General features: G+C 42.3%; 1 long non-coding RNA gene across 1 annotated transcript; it reads right to left on the bottom strand.

Annotated features, from left to right (window-relative positions):
* Nucleotides 1-1,043: 1,043 nt before the first annotated feature.
* LOC309392237 lies at nt 1,044-21,194 on the bottom strand. The gene is made up of 3 exons (XR_014175399.1): nt 21,100-21,194; nt 3,456-3,521; nt 1,044-2,558 (listed from the first exon to the last, which is right to left on the bottom strand). It is a non-coding gene; the product is annotated as an uncharacterized lncRNA (long non-coding RNA).
* Nucleotides 21,195-21,260: the final 66 nt, after the last annotated feature.

Raw genomic sequence — 21,260 nt, 5'->3', positions numbered from 1 at the left:
GACTGAATGGCGTTTCCAAATTTTAAAGAATTGCATATATAGGAAAAATCCCTGGACTGAAGTAGGATTTATAAATGCCTGGTTTCAATTAGGATTCTGTATGCAGAGGCATAGTTATAAATGTATTAAGAATAATTACTCGTTCAAAATATTTTACACTTGTGCTCAAATAAAATCTAAATAATTGTTCACATACATTACTTGGTTACTTACTTTGTTGAATATGTCAACAGCATTCATTCAAAGATACTATACTTGGATTATATTAACATTCCTCTTGTTGCATTGGCGATAGAGGTTTTGCATATGCAACTTAGCGTGAATTTTTATTTGCCGAGTGCTGAAAAATTGTGTGAAGTCACACTTGATAGTATAAAATCCTTTAAAGATTTCACACATAAATCAATTATTACCTTCAAAATGTAAATCTCATTTCTGATCATCTGCCCCTAATAACTTTATTAGTTTTAATATAGTTTAGGGCTCTACAGATAAGGGAGTGTTACTTACCAGTTTCAGAATCCAACATGCTAAGAAAGAATATTGCACCTACCTGCAGTTGCTGTATTTATAACTGAATTGCTTCCTCTATTACTCCTATAGATTGATTCAGGAAGCATTATTTAACTATTGGAATAAGACCTGGGGGACATATTGTATTGAGAGAAGCATCTCAGGAAAACATACAAAGAACCAGTAATTAGACTGTGATTCTATATGCACTTGTTGAAGACTAAGTTCTAATAAATCAAATAGGACATAGAAGGTAGCACTGTAAGCTGTTTATTATGTTTATTTGGAAAAAAATATGCCATCTTAAATCATACGGTATATGGATATATTTTAATTGGTATTTAGGTATCCTATTTTCATGAAAAAATATATTAATAAATATCCTTTTCAGAATATAAACTGGATTTTATTTGATGGTCTAGGAATGAGTAACATTTTCTAATAAATCAATTTTTGCAATTAATATTAACTGACAATACTTCCAACATAGGTAGTTTATTTAAAAAAAAAACATTCTTTGATTCTTTCAATTAGCCCTGGTGGATAAAGAAGAAGAGTGTGAAGGCAGAAGGAATAGTTTCTCCTTTATTCTGATGCTGACCATAGAATCATAGGACTAGAAGGGACCTTGGAAGTCTTCTAGTTCAACCCTGTGATCAATGAAGGAAACTTTTACTATCCCAGTCAAATGTTTTCCCAGTCTATTTTTGAAAACCTGTAATGATTGAGCAACCAGAACTTCAAGAATCAAGCTATTCCACTGATTAATTGTTCTGTCAAAAAAATTCTCCTTACTTCTAGGTTGGATCTTTCTTTAACAAGCTTCCACTCATTACTTCTTGTCCTCTAGTGCCTTAAAGAGTATGTCAATCTCCTCTTCCTTGTGATAGCCCCTCAAGTACTAGAAGACAGTTATCATCTCCCCTAATCCTTCTCTTTGTTAGGCTAAACATATCTAGCTTCCTCAACTGTTCATCATACAATTTAGCTTCCAGAACCTTTATCATCTTTGTTACTCTTCGCTACACATATTCTAGGCCCTCGACATATTTTTTGTATCATGGTGATCCAAACTTGATGTAATACTCTAAGTGTGGTCTTATCAATGCAGTTTAAAGTGGTACTATCACTTCTTCATTGTCTAGATGCTATCCTTCTGGTGATGGAGCCCAGAACTGGGGTGCTTTTTTGGCAGCTGAAGCACATTGCTGGTTCATATTTAATTGGTGGACACCTAGCTCCCTCTCACCATTGCTAGTATTGAGCCAGGTACTGCCTGTTCTATACATATGAATTTGGTTTTTCTTGCCTAAGTGCAGCACCTTACCTTTCTCACTACTTATTGGATAGGGCTCAATGCTGAAGTCTCTCAAGATCCTTCTGAATCTTGAGTCTATCTTTCAAAGTGTTAGGAATCCCCAAGCTTGTGTCATCTGCAAAATTGATGAGCTGCCCTTGCATCCCCACATCTAGATCATTTATGAAGATGTTGAAGAGTACTCGCCCCACAACTGAACCTTGAGGTACCCCACTGCATGCTTCCCTCCTTATAGATGTAATTTCATTAAGGACTACCCGCTGAGTGCAATTTGTCCTCAATTTTGTTGGCCCATGAATCAAAATATAATAAATGCCTTCACTAAGCAGCACAAATATGCCCCCATCCATGATTGAGACAGCTATAAATTATCCGGTATTAAATATTCTTCAGATTCCAATCAAATACAGCATTCGTTAGACTTTGCACACATTAACATGGAGGAGAATCAAGCAACTAGCAACAGAGGCAACTAAAGAAAGAATAGAAATTGGCAATTGGAGCAGCAAATTCCATACTGGTACAGTTTTCTTATTATTTAAGGATAATAGATAGCACTTTGATGCAGCAGTGGGGAAAACAGAATGCTTCCAGATGTTTTATTGTGCAACTGTTCTGTCCTATTCATGGCATTTCACAGTGCTCCAAATAACCATATATGCATCTTCTATGTAATTTCCATGCAGTTTCCCTGCCAATTCTTCCATATTTATTTTCAGAAAAATTCCTGTAAAGAAGAGAGAGAAAATGTATGCAACATAACTCCTTATGATTGCTAGTATTACATCTTCTGCACAGCAAAGTTTTATTTTCCCAGAGTGGCTTGAATGTTATTAGTTCAGGAAGCAGAATAGCATGCATATACTATATGTTCATAATACCATATACCTTGGGATGAGTGACATTATGAAAAGTGTAGAAAAAGAGTAAGAAATAGTAAGCCAAAGAAATCAAGAACAGGAAATTAGTAAAATAAATAGAGATAATTCTAGTTTGCACCAAAACTGTTCACTTTATATTCCTTTTTATTAGGGATGTGCAAAATATTCAACAGTTAGCCCTTTGGAGGCATGTGGCAACCTGGTTTGGCCTTTTTGTACAGAGACAAAAGCATCTGTGTCCAACCTTTTGCCCAGACACAAAAGCCGCATTTTGGATCTGGGCAAGGATTTAAAACATGTTTGTTCCAGATACAGGTATTTTGGGTGGATGACACAAGGAAAAGACAAAATTGTCAGGAAGAAACAGCATTTGAAACAGTGAAAGGAAGCAAAAGGGATGATCAGGAGATGAGGTAGATGAAGTGGTTAAGTTTTGCTATACTTGAATTCAAATATTATGGTGTCAGCACAAAGAAATGAAGTCAGTAGTATAACTGATTGATGGGCTGGTCTACAGGTCACCTAGAAAACAGGACCTACCAGGGATTTATTTCAACCTATATCCAGATATCTTTGGTTTTATTTCAGCTAGATCATGACCTCTCATGAACGAAACCAGCTGAACCCTCAAACCACAATATGTTATTTCATGCATGGTACCAACATGTTTTTCACAATATATGAATCAGGACTGCCCATTTCAATATCTAACGCCACTGCCTTTATTCTATTAAACTACTTACCGCTATTTGACAAGTTGCTAAATGACTTATTTTTTCAGACATTCTTTTTCCATTCAATCTTCCAACCTAGAAGTAAGGAGAATTTTTTTGACAGTGAGAAGAATTAATCAATGGAATAGCTTGTCTCCTGGAATTGTGATATATTTGTTGTCTCCTGTCTTGAGTAGTGATTTGCACTAGAAGTCCTCCGAGGTTCCTTCCAGCCCTATGATATCATGTTCTACATTCTTTCACATATTTGCTTTGTGAAATCAATGCTCATTCATTCTCTCAAGTAATTGGCAAAAAGGATTACCTTCTTTAATCTTGCCATCAATTATTCTTGGAAACATCTGTCTTAAATAACAAAAATTGTCACCTTCTTTGTCTCCATTTACACAAAAATTTTCATCAGTCTGGATTTTATGTAAAGTGGAGGCAAAAATATCTTTGTCTGGTCAACAAGTGGTTCATGTGCTATATTTTGCTGTCATGGAATTTAATTCTTCCAGAATGATCATTTCTTTGTAATGTAGAGAGCTGTGTTTGCATATGTAACAACAGTACTTAGTATATCCAAGCTGCATTCCAAACAGCAAAGCATGTTTCAGTTGTACTTTGTGTACTGGATATGCTTCAACAACTTCCATGTTTTCCTATGTTTCTTTCATTTGTGCAGCATAACCAACAGATACTAAAAAACAGACAAATTCTATAACACAGTATGCAATAGGTTAAATTATAGATTATTTTTTGATTAGCAGCCAAAAATCTGTGTGCACATGTGCACCGGACAGCTGATTGCCAGCTGTGCATGAGCACCAGAACCCGGAAGTTCAGCTTTTCCGGGCTGTGATCCTTCCAGCCTGCACATGCACGCCAGCCAGCTGATTGTTGGCCATGCACACACGCTAGAAACCAAATATTCGGCTTTTCGAGGGCACGGCACCAACAAACACACAGTTGCATACACACACGCATGTGCGATGTTTCTGCGCAACCTTTTCAGCCCTCGGTACTGAAAAGGTTTGCCCTCATTGCTATACAATACACCTTAAAGTTTACAGGAAATAAAATCTTTGTTGTTCAGTGTTATGTGCCATTGCATTGGTATTTACTTTTAACTACCAAATAGATTTGTCCATGATGATCCATCCCTAACCCGGTCTTTCAATTCTTCCAACAATGCACCTAAAACTGCTGTAATGGAGTCCATCCAACATGTTGTTGGGTTTTCTTTTTAATCTCCTTTTACCTTTTCCTGCTTTTGAGTCTTCTTTATAGAACTAGGGCTTTCCATAATATGTCTAAAGTAGGATAATTTGAGCCTGGTTACTTGTGCCTTGAGGGAGAATTCTGGGTTGATTTATTTGAGGAGCCAACTGTTTTCTTGCCTCTTCATAATAGTCTCAGGAATCTTCTCCAACACCTTCTCCAACACCTCTTCCTATTGTTTGGGGAATATCTGCAGGACAAAGTCGCTCAGATCCGGAGCGGATGGACCCCCCCCAGTGGACCGGACGAGCCGTCAACAGTGAGTCTTGTGAGACCACGCTGGGAGGAGTTTGACTCTGTTGCCCCCGAGGATTTAGACAGGTTGCGTGGACAGCTGCGACCCACCACATGTTCAATGGACCCGTGTCCCTCCTGGCTGGTACTGGCATCCTGGGAGGTGACACGAGGCTGGCTTCTGGGCCTGGTGAACGCCTCATTGGGTGAGGGATCCTTACCAACTGCCTTGAAAGAGGCGGTGGTGAGGCCCTTACTCAAGAGGGCTTCACTTGACCCAATGGAGCTAGCTAATTATCATCCAGTCTCCAACCTTCCCTTCTTAGCGAAGGTTGTTGAGAATGTGGTGGCGCAGCAATTTCCACGTCACCTTGATGAATCCGAATATCTAGACCCACGCCAGTCCGGCTTCCGACCCGGGCACAGCACAGAGACAGCCTTGGTCGCGTTGGTTGATGATCTCTGGAGGGCCAGAGATAGAGGTTGTTCCTCTATCCTGGTCCTATTAGACCTCTCAGCGGCTTTTGATACCATCGACCATGGTATCCTATTGCGCCGGCTGGAGGGGATGGGAGTCGGAGGCACCGTTTTATGGTGGTTCGGCTCCTACCTCTCCGGCCGGATGCAATATGTGTTGACAGGGGGACAGAGGTCGACCCTGAGGCCACTCTCTTGTGGGGTGCCGCAGGGGTCGGTCCTCTCGCCCCTTCTGTTCAACGCATATGTGAAGCCGCTGGGCGAGATCATCCGTGGTTTTGGGGTTGAGTACCATCTGTACGCTGATGATACTCAGCTGTACATCTCAACCCGAAGCCACCCCAACGAGGCTGTCGAAGTGATGTCCCGGTGTTTGGAAGCCGTCGGGGTCTGGATGGGGGACAACAGACTCAAACTCAACCCCTCCAAGACTGAGTGGCGGTGGCTACCGGCACCTCGGTTCAGCCAGCTGACTCCATCGCTGGCCATAGGGGGCGAACAATTGCCCCCTGTGGAACGGGCGCGCAATTTGGGCATCCTCCTAGATGCCCGGCTGTCAATGGATGACCATGTGGCAGCTGTGGCTAGGGGGGCGTTCCACCAGGTTCGCCTGGTGCGCCAATTGCGCCCCCTCCTGGACCGGGATGCCCTACGCACGGTCACTCATGCGCTGGTGACGTCTCGCCTGGACTATTGTAATGCTCTCTACATGGGGCTTCCCTTGGGACGCGCCCTAAGACTGCAGCTAGTCCAGAACGCAGCCGCGCGGGTAGTCACGGGGAGTACCAGGTACTCCCACGTAACATCGCTCCTGCGCGAGCTGCATTGGCTGCCTGTGGTCTTTCGGGTGCGTTTCAAGGTTCTGACCACCATCTTTAAAGCGCTCCATGGCATAGGGCCTAGCTACCTGCGGGATCGCATCCTCCCACACACATCCCTGCGGCCAATTTGCTCTCACAGGGAGGGGCTTCTCCTGGTGCCGTCCACGAGGCAATGCCAACGGGCGACGCCAAGGAGTAGGGCCTTCTCTGTGATGGGCCCAACCCTCTGGACTGACCTCCCCCCGACATTAGAACCACCATTGACTTCCGCTCCTTCTGACAGAAATTGAAGACACACCTATTCCGACTGGCTGGCCTGGCATAATTATAACGTCTACCTCCTGGCATACATATTTCTTACTGGTTTTTAGAGGGATTGTTCTTTTAAACTTAATTTTATAAGATATTGGGGTTTTAAATTTTGTACATTTTAAATTATTTACTTAGCAGTGCAGTTCTGTATATCTTTTTATCCTCCTCTTATTTATGTATCTATCTATTGAATAATTTTAATTATCTTTCTGATATGGACTGTACACCGCCCCGAGTCCCTTTCGGGAGAGGGGGTGGTCTATAAGCGCTAAGAAATAAATAAATTCACTTTTCAAAAGTCCATGGATTGGTTGCCTTTAGAGATGGGATCTTAAACAAAATAGAGAGGACTCTGGGAAGAACAAAAATAGGAGATAATTGCTGGCAATTAAAATGAATCTAGATGCCTTTGGCTAATTTAAAACAATTTCTTAGAAAGGTTGGTTGATGAATCTAAAATGAAGTAGACTATGTTAGATTGATGAAGGTTTAGTAATGGCTTTGGAAAGACATATGGGCAGTTAAGAACTATCTGGAGAAATGTGCTGAATATCAGAGGAAGATGAGGTGCCCTGGAGATGAATCCCTCCACTATTTAAGGCTAGATCTGTTATCTATTAATTCAGCTCTAATGGAGTGATGGTGTGACCCTGTGTTAAGAAGGAACCAAGCAACTCTGGAAAACTTTCATTTAGTCTCCAACCTTTCCCTTTTAGGAAAGATTGTATGAAAGTGGACAGCCAACAGCTCCAGGGGATTCTATAGGAAGTGGATTATTTAGATCTATTCCAATCATGTTTCAGGATTGGTTTACAATGTTGAGATGGCATTGGTCACATTTGCAACAGGGGTGGACTTTTACCAGTTCTCACCAGTTCGGGCGAACCAGTAGCTCTATCAGCTGGGAGAGTGTGATCAGCTGGCAAATCATGTGATCACCGAATTAATTGTTAAACCGGGAGGATCCCACCACTGATTTCAAATAATATTTAATGAAACTAGTATGTGGGAGCACTCTTGAACTTGAAACTTTTTTGACAAGCAGATGGCTTTTCATGTGCAGCTTTTGGACAGGCTTGTCTTCTGTACCAACTATGCCTATTGCTGGGGCAGGAGGCCTTGTTCATGGAGACCTGTATCTTAGTTCACCTCCTGTTTGGATTATTATGCTATACATGACATAGAGTAATACTTGGCAGCTGTGGATAGGAGGGCTATTGCCCAGTATATATTGGTGCCAGCTGCATTCATTCCTGGATCAGAAAACTCCATACATGGCCAGTATGTTTCTGGGTGCAATTCAAGGTAATGTAGTGATCTATAAAGCTCTTAACAACATGAAACCAGTTTCTTATGGAGCAGTCTCCCCCCCCCTTTTTTTTTAAACATTATGCAGGATTCAGCAAGCGGAACATGATCTGGATTTTATTAGTTAGTCATTCTATCAGTGACTTGCGGTGAGGTTTACAGCTTGTGAGGCAGCAATTTTTTTAGACTTGTGGACTTCAACTCCCAGAATTCCACAGTCAGGCATGCTCAGTTGCGACCTGCCGCCCTCCGCCCTGGGATTCGGCCATGGCACCGCCTGCCAGAGCTGTGCGGAATCCGGGGTGCGCTTGTCGGGCGAGGGCAGCGCAGATGGGGAGCGGACGGAATGGAGGAAGCCTCTCCCCCCCTGCTTCCCGCAACCGAAAGAACAAAGGGAACCTCTGCCACCGCCCGGGCAACCTGGCTGGCCTCTCTCGCGGCGGCTCTCTGGTGCCGAGCTTGGGAGTCCTGCAAGCACCGCAGGCTGGACTGGAGCCTCGAGTCTAGGGCAGCAAGTCATTCGATAGGAAACTTGCCTCTTGGAAGGAATGACTCGGCTTGGCTCCTGCTTTGCCTCTCCTGCCTCTTCGCTTCTCCGTTCGGTCGTTGGGCGGCAGATCGAAAGCGGGAGCCAAGCTGGGTCATTCCTCCCAAAAGGCAAGTTTCCCATTGAATGACTCGCTGCCCTGATGATGAGTGGTTAGGCTGTGCCTCACTTGCCTCACCTGACTGCACGTCACTGCATTCTATGTAGGGTCAGGAAGATAGTTTTTCTGTCATGGTGTCCACCCTCTGAAATATAATTCCCTCGGAGATGGATTTGCCCCAACTCTGCTGAATTTCTGTAAGGCTTGAAGGCCTACTTTTGTTCTGGCTGTCTGATTCAGTCGATATCAAAGTTATATGAATTAGTTACTTGGTCTTTTTTCTTGGCTTCTGTATGTTATTTATCAAAGCATGTATTTGAGATAAATTTAATAAATAAAATCTTGAAAGTGTAGGTCAGGGGTGTCCAAACTTGGGAACTTTAAGACTTGTGGACTTCAACTCCCAGAATTCCCCAGCCAGCATGTTTGGACACCCCTGGTGTAGGTGGTCCAGAATGCAGCAGCATGGGCAATGTTTTGACATTTTAAATAACTGAATTTATCCAATGTGCTATTGGTTGTCCTTGTCTGTTTTCCTGTTTTCTGTTTTCCTTTCACAGTTCAAAACCTTTTCCAGAAAGCGACACTAGACCTTCTCATAATGTACCCAATGTACGATCATTTGAACCTGGCTATCTGTGCTTCAAATCAACTTTGGGTTGATTTGTTCAATGATCTATTGGTTTTCTTGATTGTTTAAGGTATTCTCAGTTTTTCCAACATCACATCTTAAAGGCACCAATATACTTTGTGTCTTCAAACTTCAAAATCCAACTTTTGTTTTAGGCCAATCTTCCTTTGAGACAAAGATTGTCCTTTTAGAAGTCATGATTATGTTGCACAGAAAAAAATTAAAAATGGTTTATGAGAAAGAAATATGACACTTCAGAACAATAGATTAAATCTGTACCTCTTTTGATTTTGCCATTTTAGATGTACTTGTTTATTTAGATGTACTTATTTATATGATGTTATGTTGATATTGTTGGATGCCCAAATATTAGGAATGGATTGAAAAAAATGTAATAAACAAATAAGCAAATAAAGCATAGCTACCAACTTAAGACTAAAGTAAATGATTGTCCAAAAATTGTATTTGACCTTATGTATTTAAAACATGTTGACCATATCCCAAAATAAAGCTAGTGAAGGATTACAAGAACCTATACAGTTCTCTAATTTTCCAGAGCACCTGCATTTAAATAGAATATTGAATATTCTAATTATTTCATCATGTCACCAAATTGAGAGCAATTACTGTTACCAAAATATCTGATATTTTCTGATATATTTAAACATTAATCTTCTGGTTTGAAATAATTTAACTGCATGGACTAATTCTGCATATAATTATATATGTAGAAGAATAAAAATATACTATGATTTTATTAGCACATATTACAGCATCCATATCAGTACTAAGTATATGTAAGTATATATTTCACTTGAATGAGGCATATGTGAAAATATTTTCTCCGGGGATGTACAGTAGCGTTAGCCCACAATATTTATATTTTAATGAAAGAATTTAAATAATGAAGCCATAAAAATACTAAACATATGATGTATATATATATATATATATATGATATGAATATTGGTCTTTCCAAGCACTAGCTCTTTTATTTAGTTCAGAAAAAGTTTTTACTGGTTTTCAATTTCTTTTGCATTTTATTATTAAGTGAATCATCTCATCTGCGAGAAAGGCAGTTTGCCTCTGGAGTTCTGCCCTGATGCGTCTGTCTGATGAGCAAAAGCATCCTTAATGAATGCTCAGGGCTCTGTTTCTAATTTTGGAATGGATTAAAATGAATTTGCTGCAATTTTCAGCCAATGGAGAATATGTTTAATGTACATCCTTCTCCTGTTTATTTCTTATGCAAACAGTATCTTCTTAACAATGCCCACTGCAGCTAATTTGCAAGTATAGATCTCAAAAATATTGTCTCGTAAAGTTTTAATAGAGCCCCATGCAACTTAATTATCTGTTATTGGCAGTTTATCTCCTGGGATGATTAGTTGGAGGAAGCTATTGAACTCTGAAATCACAAAAGCTCAGATGGAAGTTTGACGAGTTATTTAACAAGAGACCTCAATAGGAGGACTCCAGACACATATTTTCTCTAAGGCAATCTATTTTTCTGCATTGAACAATCTCATTTAAAGTTTTGGTAGAATATTGTGTAATTGGAACAGTTATATTTAAAGTACACACAGATATGAACAGAAATGAATTCCTTCACTGATGAAGATAGTGATCAGATTCAGAAGAAATTCTCCCATCCAAGTAGGTCTCCTTTGTGACAGCACTGCAATCCATTCTGAATGTTCTTCCTTTCTTTTTAAGTTCCTGCTATCTACAGATGTTGAGTCTTATATTTCCATGAAGCAACTGAATCTATTCTGGTTGTTAGAACAAACAGAATAACCGAAAAACAATATGGAGTCCCACCAGGACAATTATGAACATTAAAATACAGCAATGAATTTTACTAAGATATGAATGATAATCACAGATTATTGGTGTCTCCAAGTAAATTATTTTTTTTCAATATTATATATTTACAGTAAAAATATCATGGACTATTAAGAAGGTAGAAGAACAAGGGCACAACATGATGACCGGCAAGTACAGGTAGTCCTCTACTTACAACAATTCACTTAGTGATCACTCAAAGTTACAACGGCACTGAAAAAAGTGACTTATGACCATTTTTCACATTTATGACTATGCAGCATCCTCATGGTCATGTAGTTTATGTTCAGATGCTTTACAACTGTCTCACATTTATGACTGTTGCGGTGTCCTGAGGTCATGTGATCACCTTTTGCAACCTTCTGACAAGCAAAGTGAATGGGGAAGCCAGATTCACTTAACAACCGTGTTACTAATTTAACAACTGCAGTGATTCACTTAATAAATCTGGCAAGAAAAGTGGGGCAAAATTCACTTAACAAATGTCTCACCTAAATTTTGGCCTCAACTGTGGTCGTAAGTCGAGGACTCAAAATATCTTAATTTTTTTCAGATTTTTCAACCTATTCCAATCTCCTTTCTAAAAACTGTCCACTGAATTTAGTAAATACTTATTGTCATGTATGAGTATGTAAAATATTGAAGTCTATTTTAAATACAAATCCCTTTCCATTCCCCTATTTTCTTTTTCCACTTTATGTTACCAAGAAATATTTAAGAAATTTTACTTAGAAATAAATGTGGTTAGTTCAGTTCTGAACAGTGACGTGTGGTGAGGTTTATGACTGGTGAGGCTGGTGACGTCATTTTAAACCGCGTGGTTGCTCCGATCGCACGGGCGCAGCCCAAACGGAGAAGTTTCTCTTCTCAGAAATGTCAGAAAGGGACAGACAGGCTGCCGCAGCTCCACTGAGAAGACATTTCTGAGAAGAGAAACTTTTTGCATCGGGCGAGCCCGGGATCCTTGCAAGGGGAATGGGACCACATGTGCAGGCGGCTCCTCAGCAGCGCACAGCCTCAGATTAGCACAGCCGCGATCCCGTTCCCCTGCACACGTGGTCCCATTCCCCTCCTTCCTAAGCCAACATGAAGGGGACCGCGGCTGCGCTGATCTGAGCTGGCATTGAGGAGCCGCCTGCACACGTGGTCCCATTCCCCTTGCAAGGATCCCGGGCTCGCCCGATGCAAAAAATGGTGAGATCGGCACACTTGGGGCTGCTGCTGAGATGTCCAGGGAGGCTAAACCAAGCCGCGCACCTCTCCCAGCCACTTTCATGGCTTCCCGGAGTAATTTTTTTTAATTTTCATGATGAGAGCGGTGAGGCTCTGCCTCCCTTGCCCCCCCTGACTGCACGTCACTGGTTCTGAACTAACATTGTAATCTTATAGTAGTGAAGCATTTATTTAAAGCAAGTGAGACTAAATTCTGATGGAAAAGATAGTTTTAGCTAATATTTAGCACTTTCAATAAATACATATATTGTACTAAAACTCTAAAAAGCAAAAAGAGAAAGCCCAACAACTTCATCTAAGTTTTTTGTCCAATGATACTGAACGTGAGCCTTTCTCACATAACCTGGTGCCGGCTTTCAGTGTGGTAGTAAACTGCAAAAGCTTTTGCTTTCTAATGTTCACCTACTTTGCAAAATTAAGTTTTGTGAATCTGAAAAGTCAGAATGAAAAATATTAATGAGAAAATGTGCCAGTTATGCCCCTTCCTCTATCAAGTAGCTCTTCTTACAGTCACTCATGCCTTGATAATCTTTTGGCTGGACCACGGCAATGTGCTATTCATGGGGCTACTCTTTAAGAATATCCAGAAGCTGCAGGTTTCAATTCAAAGTGTTAGTTACCTTTTAAGCCCTAAGCGGCATGGGAACAGGTGACCTATGGAACCATCTTGTCCCAATTATATCAACTCATTCCTCCCAATTAGTCACATATGTTGTGCACCCTGTAGACCAGGAGTGTCAAACTCGGTCCGTCATGGCGGTATCACATGATATATAGTGGCTTCCCCCCCCCTTTGCTAAAGAGGGTATGGGCGTGGCCAGTGCATGAGGCATCTGGCCCACGAGCCACAAGTTTGACACCCCTGCTGTAGATCAAAGAATTTTGATTGGCAGGCTTAGGAAGAAAGCCTTTTCTTCTGTTGCCCTGCCCTATGGAATATCTTGCTCCCGGAGATGAGACGGGCCCCATTCTGCTAGCCTGCCTGAAGAGCATCAAGATCAGACTCTGCCGCTGACCTGGGAATTAAAGAGTGACATGCAATCCTGAGGATTGGTTGGTGGCTTGAGGGTACTCTGCCATTTTAAATTTATATTTTTTTAGCCTCTTTTTACTTCTGTTTTTCACTTTGTTTCTCTGTTTCTTTTATATGATTGTATGACTTTTATTGATAAACCATCCAGAGTCACTTAGACAAGAAGGATCGTATATAAATTTGATAAATAAATAAATGGTGGTACACTGTAGTGAATGTAATATCTGTTTGCACAGGATTCACATCTGACCCATTTCAAAACTCCTGAAGGTTTGGGACACGTCTATATTGTGTTTTTCCATTACTTCGGAATCAGCTTCCTACTTAGGTAATTGCATTATTTTATCTTTGTGGGAAAACAGTTTTATTTTTGTTTTTCCAAAACAGCTGCAGTACATATGAAGTCACAGTAAAGACACTCTTCCCTTTTGAAATGCTGATTGCAACTGATGAATGTGCATCTACTATAGGGATATAATTTGAAAATCTTGCCAGAAAAATAAAACAGAGCCATATCTTACGCTATTCCCTTTTCTTCCGTTACATAACAGAGTACATTTCTCATCAACTAATACAAGCTTTAGCCTGTTAAGAGACTTTCATCTGGTAATCAATTTGAGCAGAATAGCAGAGAGATTAAATATGTGCTGTTTTTCCTCAAATCAAGGTTTTGGGGTCATTGGGAGATCACTCACTTTAAACAATGCTGCCAATTTTCCTCTGTACATATTTTATTTTAATAATTATTATTATCATGCTTCAGAGATTTCCTTTGCATTGTTTAATGCAACATCCAACATAATTACAAATTTATGTGCTTGTTGTGCAACATACTACCTATGAAAAAAGATTCCTGATTATTTTAGTAGTTTTGTTTCCATACTTCCTCCAGTCTGTGTACAAACTGCATTGTCTTAACCACACAAAGAAAACTTGGCCAACCTGAAGTGCTATATTTGCAGGACAGCTTACCCACAGTTAACAGTATCGTGATTTTTTTTCCAACCTCATTTTTCAAGTTCATCTAATATCCTGCAGATCAGCTAGCCCCGCAGAGTAGTCTGTGCAGGAAAACCGCTGTTTAATATATATTCGGCATGGATGCGACCCTGCATATTTCTTAGGCTCTAGGCAGTGATGAACAAATACTGAATTAGGTTTTCATTCAAATCCTCCAATACAAATTACAAGTTTACTCCTGCCAATTAACGATAAGTAGCCAAGGTCCTCTGGATCACCCAGAAGTATCTTTTCCCGCAGTTGGCTGTGTCTGTGCCTTTAGCACATGAGATCCACCAGCAGCTTCGTCCCTATGGAGGTTTGGAGCACGTTGCAGATTTGAGGAAGCTCGGGTGTTAGGAGACAACAAATGGCATCACCGGGCCAGAGCCATTTTCTAGCAGGCAATTCCAATGCAACTATGCACTAACTCCTCCCTCTGTTGCTGCCTACATCGGACTTGAGCATTCAGAGCTCGTGTTAGGAAATCACTGATCCCAAAGGGCTGATTTCCCAGCAAAGACTGCCTGGATATCAACAAGTTTTTGTGTTTGGAGAGGCCATCGGGTCTGTCTGAAATAAAACCACTGTCAGTAATCTGTCAATGTCAGTAATCTACATCTTTATATATTAGAATGTGGCATTAACATGGTTCTGTTGTCAGTACATGAAGATGCACAATGCAAAACGGTTTTTCTGTTAATAAATTACCAACCCCATAAACCAATGCGGTGGCGGGACACCACTTCTGAGCTTGTGTGTAAACTATTATCAATGGAGGTGGAGCTAGCGCAATCAGCTTTTCCTTTTTTCAATGAATCATTCCAGTGAAATTCGGGAGGATGTGTCGGTGTGTTCTGCCTTGAGCGTTTTAGGCTTGCTCGGGGCACACAGATAACTCCAAGCTTAGGAATCTCATTCAGATCAAGTTTATTATCAGGCATTTTTAATAACAAAACTTACAGTTCAGTGTTAAAATACTTCTGACTTTCCATAATCTGTCCTATCACATAATGTAAAAAGATGATGATTTCACTCCCATGTTGAGAGAGGAGGCAAATGATCAGCTTTTGTTCTGCACACAGCAGGATGCCCCAATGGCCAATCAGAAGCACAGATATGATCACATGTCATGGAACTACATTTCCCATAAGGCAGTCTCTGCTGACATTTTGCAGGAAGTAGTTTCTTAAAGGAGACACTTCTTAATTCCTACACTATCTATATATTGCTGGGGCAGTACACTCCCCGCCTGGAATTAGAAATTCCAATATCAACTAACTTTTAACTAAAGGTAAACAAAGGCATGTCATAAAACAATGCAAACTTGACTATCTAATTAACTAAGATAAACAAAGGCATAACATCAAACATGCAAATTTAACTAACAAATTAACTGAGTTACACAAAAGCATAGCATCAAACAATGCAAACAATGAGGTAAACACAAAGCATGCAAAGCTTGAAGTTCAATATTCTAGTTCGGTCTTCCTTAGCAGCAGTACCAGGTCAGTGATTGGTATGGTGTAGAGCTTCTGGTGCAAGTCTGCTGATTGTGACATGACTCCAGTGGCTTTGCGACCTGAACTTCAACCTGGCAGATTAGTCCATCATCACTGGGTAGTACTTGGGACACAAGATCCATAGGCCATGAGTTCCAATGGACACAAGTCCCTTAGGCCATGAGTTCCAATACATGTCTTTGGGAATGAAGTTCCCTGCTGGTGCTGGCTAGCCACCTGTCTTCTGGTCAGCAAGGTGGCTGGGGTGAGAATGTAGGCTTTTCAGGATCCGAAGACACTGGAACAAGGGTCGAGCCACCTCTGCCAAGAGGGGGATGAGAATGATCACTGCTATGTCCAACACGAGAAGTCTCCGTCTGGAGAAGCGTTTAAAGCGAGCTGATTCTCGGGACTGGTTGAGGGTTAGTTGTGGTGCTAGTTTCGCCTTTCCCATGACGAAAACGTGAACGTCGTTCTCCCCATCGTAGACCCTGAAGTATCCTACAGCTGCTATTGCCTTCATTGATGCATCTGAGAAGGCATGCAGTTCTTTCTTCGGTGCGGTGATAGGCGAGATAGGAATGTACGTGCGCTGCACGTGAACACTTTGGAGACAATTCAGGGAGACAACACATCTCCCATTCTTGCTTCTGTTGGTTGTGCTGTTTGTCACCTGACCACATGAAACATAGTTTTGATGGTCTTCTCTGACAAGGAATGAGTGGAACATCTGCTGGACGTCAGCTATGATGGTTATGGCTTCCTTTTTGAAGTGGTTGAATATGCCTGGCAGGCTGTTGGTGAGATCAGGTCCTGTGAAAAGAACTTTATTCAGGGAGAAGCCTTGGAGTTGCACGCTGGCATCAAAGACTACTCGACTCTGGCCTGGCTCTTGTGGGTGGTACACCCCAAAGAATAGCAAGTACCAGCATTCCTTACTATTTCTCAGAGGTGGTGCAAGCTCGGTGTGCTTGTTCTGGACCATCTTATTCATGAACCCCACTAGATGAGATTTCATTGCAGGCTTCCTGTTCATTAGTCATCTCAGATTGAAGAGATGAGAGAGAGCTTGCTCGTGGTCGTTCGGCAGGCACTGCCTGGGTTTGCAAAAGGGTAATGGGACTACTCAGCTGCTGGAGACATCCTGCTGAAGCTCTTTCTCCATGAGCTGCAGAAAGTCTTTGTCCTCTATGAACAAGGCCAAGTCATTTTTTTTTTTGCTGGTCTGGAACACTGTTGCTTCTAAATCAGGCTTGTTTGTCAAAGTCATAAAGTGTTTTTGACACGGTCTCGAGTGGGATGCTCTCCCATTACTGAGAGTGGAGGTCACAAAGATATTTGCCTGGGTTGGGACCTGCGGACAATCGACACAAACCATCCCAAAGATGCCCCTTCCGAGTTCTGTCTTGAGGGTGAATGGGGAGCCCCTTGGGCTTTTGATCACTTCTTGAGGGTGAAAGCATCGGAGATGTCTGCTCCCGGCAAGAGCAGAATTTCGGCTTTGGGATCTAGAGCAGGAAAGTGATTAACCATGTACTTCATGTGAGGTATGGTGCTTACTATTTCTGGTGTTGCATTCTGACTGCGATCATCTGGTAGGTCATCCCATTCTAGCAATGGAGGCAGTGGGAACTGTGCACTCCCATCCAACGATTCTATGCAGAGTCCATCAACTTTCTTCCCTGTCGTGCACTGAGACCCAGTGCACATTAATATCATGAATTGCGTCTCTGTGCTTTGGACGTCAGAGGTCAAAGAATCTGACCTGGCTAATGATTGATTGCTTTCTGTGTCTATTTCATGCATCTTCCCAGATTCTTCTGGACGCCCATTGGGGTAGACTTTCGCAAAGCAAATCGGTTGGTATGAGCGAAGGGATGGTGAGTCACCACATACTGATATGCAATTGACACTTGCAGCTGCCTCTGGGTGCACTTTGGTACCACACTGAGGTTCCTTGGCCGGACGAGGGTTAGGAGGTGTCTGTTGTGGCAACTCAGAGTCTGGATGCAGGGTACCTGGCTGACTGCATTCATTGTGCCTATGTCCTTGAGTTGCTTTGAAGGTCTGGCAAGGATTCCTTCACCTCCACATTGAGGCTGTGAACCGTGGCTACTTGTGTGCCTGCTGCTGAAGATCCTTCACTGTTGCTGATGGACTACCCTGATCACCTAATGTTTCTTGGTATGTCAGGGTAAGTTTTCTAATTCCGAGGAAGGAGTCTCGTGATCCAGATCGTATAATGTCAGCTGTCTGACTAGTTTATAGATCTAGCAGTTGCGATTCTTTTCCTTGTTCCTGTTGTGGCAAATTTGGGTCGTTCACGTAGGCCTTGACATGCTTGTGCAGATTATCTTTTTCCAGCTTCCTAGGACTGGAGTTGAGGGATGCGCAGTTAGGCTTCATCTGTAGAGCTTTGACCCTTATCATTTTTTTTTCCATAGCTTCCCACTTGTGCTGAAGAAATTCAAGTTCAGCCTGAGCTATGGTATTATGTAGATTCGCAGCTGCTTCTGCAGCTACCATCTCTTCCTTCAGCAGTTGCTCTTCCCTTGCTACCTCTAGATCTTCCTTGGCTATCTCAGCTTCGACTTGTGCTTCTGCAGCTCTAGATGCCCATGATATCTGGCTGTGATGGGAAGATTGCTGTGAGATGCTGGTGTTCATTCGAAATCGGGTTGGCTTTGGGTAGAGGGATGAAGCTTTATTGGAGACATGGGAGGATGTTGCGTTTGACCCCTGAGATGGTGCATGCGAACAATGAGACACCTCAGATGCAGCCTTCTGTCCTGGTGTATCCTTGGGACTAGATGAGGATACTTTCTTAGAAGCTGTGAGAAAATCATATGTGACCGCTGAGATTGTGTATGTGAACGATGTGACACTTCAGATTTGGTCTTCTTGTTCAATGCAGTCTCCCTCTTCAGACTGGTTTGGATAAAGTCTTTGCTGCTTCGAAATGGCTTTTTACGTTCTTTGTTTAATGTCTGGAAACACAGCATGTCCTTCTGGAGTTTTTCATCATCATTTAGTTGTAACTGGATGTCGTTGAGGCAGTCTCCATAAACTGTCCATTGTATGAATATTTCATCCATGTCCTTGTCCAATGGATGGAGGTGTTTGGGGGGCAATTCCTCTTTGAGTTTGATGTAGAGTTGCTGAAACTTCTTACAGCATGTCTCATGCTTTTGATAAAGTCTTTCCCAATCCTCCAAGAGGTTCGACCATTTAGTCTGCATAGACTTTCTATTCTGCTTCAGGTCATAGGCAGTCTGAGGTGCCTCTGCCTTTTCTGAAAGTTGGACGTCCAATTCTGAGTTTTGGATAACCAATTCTGAGTCTGTGTTGGAGTCAGGAATGAGGTTCGGCATGTCTGACCCCTCTGCCATGGCTAGAGAAGATTCTATAACTAGGATTAGCACAGGAAATTTCATGAATGTATTATGAATTGTGAGTTTAATTCACTTTTTGGGCACTAGGGTGCGTTGCAAGACTGTGGAGATGCAGCACTTGCATTCACTTGATGACCACTAGGGTGTGTTGCCAGACTCTGTAGATGCAGGCGCAGTTCACCTTTTGGCTGCTAAGGTGTGTTGCCAGACTCTGTAGATGCAGGCGCAGTTCACCTTTTGGCCGCTAAGGTGTGTTGCAAGACTTTGTAAACGCAGGCGCAGTTCACCTTTTGGCCGCTAAGGTGCGTTGCAAGACTTTGTAGACGCAGGCGCAGTTCACCTTTTGGCCGCTAAGGTGTGTTGCAAGACTTTGTAGATGCAGGCGCAGTTTACCTTTTGGCCGCTAAGGTGCGTTGCAAGGCTTTGAAGGTGCAGGTGCAGTTCACCTTTTGGCCGCTAAGGCGTGGTGCAAGACTTTGTAGATGCAGGCGCAGTTCACCTTTTGGCTGCTAAGGTGTGTTGCAAGACTTTGTAGATGCAGGCGCAGTTCGCCTTTTGGCTGCTAAGGTGTTTTGCAAGACTTTGTAGATGCAGGCGCAGTTCACCTTTTGGCCGCTAAGGTGCGTTGCAAGACTTTGTAGACGCAGGCACAGTTCACCTTTTGGCCGCTAAGGTGTCTTGCAAGGCTTTGAAGGTGCAGGCGCAGTTCACCTTTTGGCCGCTAAGGTGCGTTGCAAGACTTTGTAGACGCAGGCACAGTTCACCTTTTGGCCGCTAAGGTGTCTTGCAAGGCTTTGAAGGTGCAGGCGCAGTTCACCTTTTGGCCGCTAAGGTGCGTTGCAAGACTTTGTAGACGCAGGCACAGTTCACCTTTTGGCCGCTAAGGTGTGTTGCAAGGCTTTGAAGGTGCAGCCGTAGTTCATCTTTTGGCCGCTAATGTGTTGTAAGACTTTGTAGATGCAGGGGCAGTTCACCTTTTGGCCGCTAAGGTGTGCTGCAAGACTTTGTAGATGCAGGCGCAGTTCACCTTTTGGCCGTTAAGGTGCGTTGCAAGACTTTGTAGATGTAGGTGCAGTTCACTTTTTGGCCTCTAAGGTGCATTGCAAGCGTTAGCTTGAATTGCTGGATTGTACTTTGTAGAGGAGCCACCATAGGATGCAGTTTGTGACTAATGTTTGGAGTAACTGGTAATGGCATTTTTCTTGTTGAGGGTTGTAAAGCTAACTCTCCAGTCAAATGGTCATGAGGCGTCGGCCTCATGACCATTTGACTGTCAGATGGCTCTGCACACACAAAGTAAATTGATGCCAGGGATGGTTGGGGCCTCTTTACTGCCCCTCGTTGCCAGAACAACTTATCAAGTAAGTTCAAAGGACTTGGGAAGTCAGATTCTCATATAAAGATCTGGGCTAGCTGACGGCTTTCTTATTCAAATTCCGTTTCCATGGAGACCTTTCCATGAGGCTTTTACAGCCAGTTAAGCAGTAAGGCTTGGAATTTGCTTTGATTTACTGAAATGGGTTTTTCTTTCTTTGCAAAGTCTTTGGCCTTAACAACAGCAGATCGGACTGAATAGTTGGGGAGGGGGGCCTGCTTTGTCATGCGATTTCTGGGTCCCCCTCCCCTGGAGCTCAATTAAACGGAAACTAAGTCTATCTTGCAGAGGAAGCATGCTTTTGTCGCTGACAGAATCTGTCCTCTGCAAGAGAGGCTTTGCACTTCTCACTCAAACACAGTCTTTCTTTAGCAAGGAGAAGTTTTAGTTTTCTTCTCACTCCAACGAAGTTTGGTTGCAAGAATAACAGTTTTTCACTTGAGGGGAGTTCAAAGTGACATCATCTTTTTACTGTTCTGCCTGGAGCATTTTAGGCTCTCTGGGCATGCAGTTTACACAAACGCTTTAGAATCTCATTCAGATCAAGTTTATTATCAGGCATTCTTAATAACAAAACTTACAATTCAGTGTTAAGATACTTCTGACTTTCCATAATCTGTCCCATCACGTGATGTTAAAAAATGATGATTTCACTCCCATATTGAGAGGAGGGAAATGACTGGCTTTTGTTCTGCACGCAGGCAGGATGCCCCAGTGGCCAATCAGAAGCACAGACATGATC

The sequence above is a fragment of the Natrix helvetica genome (genome assembly GCF_964273705.1).
Source record: "Natrix helvetica genome assembly, chromosome: 4".
Classification (NCBI taxonomy): Eukaryota; Metazoa; Chordata; class Lepidosauria; order Squamata; family Natricidae; genus Natrix; species Natrix helvetica.
Note: the sequence above shows the minus strand (reverse complement) of the source record. Positions and strands in the feature narration are given on the sequence as shown.